Genomic DNA, 5,356 nt, shown 5'->3' with positions numbered 1-5,356 from the left:
TTTATCAGATTCCACTGACAGAGAGAGAGAGAGAGAGAGAGGATATTCTTCTATGACATATAAGTGGAACTTAAGTTTATTGTGCAATAGAAATCACAAAAGTAAGCAAGTATTTAAAATTCATAATTACATATTTTAAGTATTTCAATAATCATAGAGTATGTGACATAAAGATTTAGGTTGAACATTAGATAGAAATTCCATCAGAATGTAGGTCAAGAAGAACTAAGAAAAAAAAAATGACAGTGCTACTGATATTTAAAATTCCATCAAATTTTACCTATTCATAGGTTTTAATTGTTGAAGTGTTAGCAAGTATTTCTATCAGGTCTTTCCTTTAGATAAATGCCAACTCCATGATTGAACTTCTGAATACAATAAAATCAAAGATAAAATATTATAAAACAAATCTTTAAAACACTGATTTCAACTATTTAGGGTGTAACTTTTCCTCATTTAAATTCCATTTGACTTTGGCTTTTAAGATCTCTCTTGACCATGCACACCGCGGTGGCCACTCTGTGTGTAGGGCTGAGGCTCCTGCTGCAGCCGGACAAACTTTCCCGGGGAGGCCGGGCCCCAAGCTCACAGGGGCAGCAGTGGTGGGCAGCTCCGCAAAGAGCAGCGGCCCTGGCGGGCTCAGCAAGAGAGTCTGAGTCCCTCACTCTGCTCCACCAAGGGATGAGTCACCATGGACGGGCCGCGTCCCATGTGGAGCCACCCTCACTGGCCACCTGCTGCCTCACTCACCCTCTCCCTCCCACTCCTCTCAGCAGGGAGCTGGCTCCCTCGCAGCAGCCCCGCTCCAGGCCGTGGCCGCCCGTGCCTCCCCTAGCGGGCATCTTGGACTTTTCTTCATTGAGTCAAGGTCCTCGTCCAGTCCATGAAGTCTGACCAGCTGACATCACTCTATTTAGAAGGTGACTTTCCAGACTGGATCACCAGCTTGGTCTTGGTGTTCTTTTTCCAGGCCTGTAACACCTTCATTAAGGATTCTTCTGCTTTCCCTACAGGGGCTTCCTCAAGACACTGCATGGGAATGGTCACACACTCACTGTCACAGTGCAGCTGTTGTCTTGCAAACAACCTCGATATCACTTTTAAACTGGCAGAGGCAGCAAGTAATGTGCCTCAGTATCATCAGTGTTTTCAATTCAGGTGTCATCAAGAGGATGTTCTCGACCGCAGAAAGTGGCATGTGTGTTGTCCCCAACTCTAGATATCTTAATGCTGGCAATTTAAAAAGTAGGAATGTTCAATACTTGACAGAGGATTGTGATTGAGGATGACTTTGTGCAAAAACTGCATTCCATGCCATGCCTAAATGTCCCAAAGCTAATCTGTTTAACTAAGTTTCAGTGAAAATTTATAACCTGAAAAAAGGGTAGTGGTTCAAATGTTTGTGCTTCAATAAACTGTACTTTATTGCAGGACAAATCTAAATACCAGAGGGATAGCAGGCCTTTAAAGGAATTTTTACGTAATCCAGTCAGATCATTTTCACTGAGATTTAGTTTCTGAGCCCACCTGTATGTTGTCCAGATATTCTCACTAAGGTGAAAAATAGCATTTTCTTGGAAATTGAAGGTGGTAAAGGTGTTATTGGGCTCTAATACAGGCACTTTGTGGAGCTTGTGCTTTGGGATGAGACCAGTACATGACAAGGTCTCATCCTGGCAGGTACAGAGAGCTCACATATGTCCATGTTTGTCCTGGCATTCTGCTTCTCTTGCACAATGGAAGCCTTTCCTGGAGAGTGACTCACAGAATACTCAATGACCACAAATTCCACATCCAAAGGCTGAAGGGTGACTTCAGCCAGGTTTGGATGCTGAGCCTGCACCTGTTCTGGGTGTGTAATCATCACCTCAGGCTGCTCTGGAGAAGGAGATGCAGCTTCCTGAAGAGGAACAGAAACCTGAGTCTCTATGGTGAGTACTGCAGTTGTGAGCTCCAGGTTCAAAAGTTGGTCTGTGACTGTGGGTGATGTTGGATGCTGAGCTGGCTCCAGATCCAGAGTTACAACTTTTGCCTCATGAGCCACTAGAGTTGGAACCACCTTGGGTGGTTCTGGAGGCTGAGATGGGGTCTCAGGCATAGTTGGAAAAGATCTAACTTTTGCACTAATTCCTGGAGTGCTGATAAGCTTCCAGTGCAAAGGTCAAACTGTGAGCAGACTGTTTTGAATGCTGAGTCTGAGCCCAGTCTGTAGGTGGAAGTGTCACTTCCTGGTGTTTCAGGGGAAAAGCTGTAGCCTTCTTCAGGGCTGTAGAAAATTCACCATCTGTAGTACGTTCTGGAATGATGGTGGTTTCCAGGTCCGAAGGATGATATGTGACAGTTGGCTGCTAAGCTTGACCCTGAGTTGGAGTTGGAACTGTCATCTCAGAATGGGGTGGAGGGTGAGCTGTACTCTCATTGGGTGGCTCACTAGGAAGCTGAGGGAGCATCATGGGCTGGGTTGGAGAAAGTTCTACCTCCTCAGGAGGATCTGGAGGAGGAGATGAAGCTGGTACCAGTGAGGGAAATGGTTCTTCCTCCTCTGCAGGCTCAGGTGGGGTCAACTGCTGAGCTTGAGAAGGTTCCATCTCATTGTGTGGCTCTGAAAGTGGAGCTGCATCCTCCTCCTGGGGGACTGAAAATGATTCTGTGTCCTCAGGTGGTTCTGAAGACTGGGCTAAAAATGTTACTCTTTCTGCCAACAAAAGAGAAAGAGTAACCTTCCCTGGGATTTCTGAAGACTGAGCTGCAAGCTCTTGTTGCACTTGTGAAACTGCTATACCACAGGAGCCTGGGGACATAGGTAAGCTCTGGGGCTGGTCTGGGGAGTGTTCCCCAGCAAGCTCTGCAGGTGGAGTTGGAACCTCTCTATCAAATGAAGAGAGTTCATCCTTTATGGCAGGGTTTGGCTGTGGAGTTGCAAGCTCTTGATTGTCGCTGAGAGGTTCAAACTTCTCAAGGGACACTAAGGACTGAGCTGGGGCCTCCTGTACAGTTGAACTTTCAATTTCAACCTCACTAGACAAAAAGTCTACAGGAGTAACAGCGCCATGGGTCAGTGTTGGAGGCTGAACTTACTCATCACCTAGAGGAGAGACTATTTTCTCCTGCAGTTCTGGAGGCTGAGGTATAAGTACATTAGGGAGCTCTGGAGGCTGAGCTGCAGCCTCTTGAGTGGTCCAAGATGGTTCACCCTCATCAAAAGTGTGTAGATTTCCAACTTGGGTCTCCTGCTGAGCAAGTTCTGAAGAAGTAGCTAGAGCCTCCTGATGAAATTGTGAGAGCTCAGCTCCTTCAGAAGGCTCAGAAAATAGACTTGGGGCCTCTTGCTGACTTATAGAAGGTTCCACATCATTCAATGGAGTTGAGGGTTGAGCTGCAGCCTTGGGGAGCACTGGGAAGATTCCCTCCTCTGTGGTGGGTTCTGGGGTTATCACAAGCTACAGATTCAGAGGTTTACCACTCACATGGGGCAAGTGTGGATACTTAGCTTTGTGGTGATGTGGAGTTGACACGCTTTCTTTATCATGCTCTGAAAACTGAGCTGGTTGCTTCAGCTGGGTTGGAGAAATTTCTAGCTCTTCAGTTTCCAAATCTGAGGACTAATCTGGGGCTTTCAACTGGATTTCAGAAGGTTCTTCTGTCCTAGAAGACTCGGAAGGTTGAGCTGGCTTTGTCTTAGTGGCAGAAAGTTCAGCCTCCACAAGAGGGCCTAGAGGCTGAACTGGGGCCTCTTGGTGAGTTGAGAAAATTTCCATTTCTTTAGAGAGCTCTGGAGTCTGAGCCAGGACTTCTTGTTGGGTTGAGGAAGGTTCCTCCTCCTCAGGACTCTCTGGGGGTTGGATCAGGGTCTCCAGTTGGCTTGAAGTAAGTTGTGGCTTTTTCCCTGCCTCTGTAGATTTGGGCACCTTCATGTCCACAGGTCTCACTGTGACAAATGCCATGTTTGAATGATGAGCTTCACTCCTACTTCCAGATGGCACATTTGCCTCCTGGTGCATTAACAGCTGACCTATATTCTTCTCAGTACCAAGCTCATACTGAGCATGGGGATCCTGCTGGGTTATAGAAGGTTCACCTTCCTTGAGGGGCTGTGAGAGTTGATCTTTGACTTCTTACTGAGGTAAAGAGGACTGGACCTTTGCAGGTTTTGGATTTCAAGTTTGGGCCTCTGGCTGGACCTGAGAAAGTCCAATTTGTTCAGATGATTCTAGAAGTGGGGCCAACTCCTGGGAGGGAATAGAAGATGCTAGGTCATCAAAGCACTCTGGGTGTAGCTGTGGAGTAAGGGCATCGGTCAATTCTGGCAAGAGATTAGGCAAAGACCAGGGCTCAGTGGGCACCTGTGGCTTGGTGGTTGGCAGGACCTAGTGCCTTTCTGGAAGCAGGGCCACCAGGACCAGGAACCACAACTGCTGCCAGGTGAGGAGAGGAGGAACCCAGGGGCACCACAGGAACATGATGGGTGGGAGGGACCAGAATGAGTGGGACATAGCCATCCAAACTAGTGGAGTGCGAGTTCTCTGCTCTGTAGAGTAGAACCTTTCTGGCAGCCACTTGCCTTTGAGCCTTGGCAACCAGGAATATGCTGCCCTGCCCTTTATTTATGACATCTTTGCTAAGGAAACCTGTATTACATCAGACCCAGATGGCTTTGCCCACATGGGGGAACTTTTCTCCCCAGTGACCAGGTCCACCTCCCCTTCCCCAGGAAAGCTGACAGTGGCCTCTTACAGGGCAGCCTCCCCCATCAGGAGACAGGATGTGGGGCTCAGACTGGGTGGGTCTTGACTAAGGGGTAGGGTGGGGTGGACAGGACTGGGCCTCTGGCTGCTCAGAATTGCTGATATTTAGTTTGGTTCTTAAAGGTTGTTACTGAGTGCTGACACCAATGGAAATCCCAGCAGATGAGCCCAGAAGTGAGACTTCCACAGGCAGGACTGCCCAGGTGGGAAGGCTGAGGCCAATCAGATCCACTTCTTATGAGCATGTCTGGGCTGCAAACAACTCAGTTGGGATTTCTCAGGGCCTCAGTCTTCAGGGCTTTGAAGCAGGAGAGTATTTTTGGTCAGGGTCTCTCTGTCCCTTCTCAGGCTTCTTTTGAGCAGGGCTGGTAACGTTGGCCATTTGATAGCTGCCCCTTCTGTGGCTTACGTGACAGTGACTGATTATTATATAGGCCACATTCACCCAATATATCAATGCCATGAAAATAAAGGCTATATTCTTGATTCAAAGAAAAAAAAGAACTCTCTTGACTAAACTCCCCAGGAAAGAGAATGTTCCAATAATATATATTTTAAATTTTAATTACCTTTATATTCTTCTACAGTAGTTCATATAGGCAAATGAGTTT

At 47.3% G+C, this 5,356-nt stretch overlaps 1 pseudogene; it reads right to left on the bottom strand.

The window, feature by feature from the left end:
• Positions 1-820: 820 nt before the first annotated feature.
• Positions 821-4,481, bottom strand: LOC147823422 (uncharacterized; annotated as a pseudogene).
• Positions 4,482-5,356: the final 875 nt, after the last annotated feature.

The sequence above is a fragment of the Heterocephalus glaber genome, unplaced genomic scaffold (assembly GCF_053883595.1).
Source record: "Heterocephalus glaber isolate CG9 unplaced genomic scaffold, H.glaber_assembly_v1.0 deba00001586, whole genome shotgun sequence".
Lineage (NCBI taxonomy): Eukaryota > Metazoa > Chordata > Mammalia > Rodentia > Bathyergidae > Heterocephalus > Heterocephalus glaber.
Note: the sequence above shows the minus strand (reverse complement) of the source record. Positions and strands in the feature narration are given on the sequence as shown.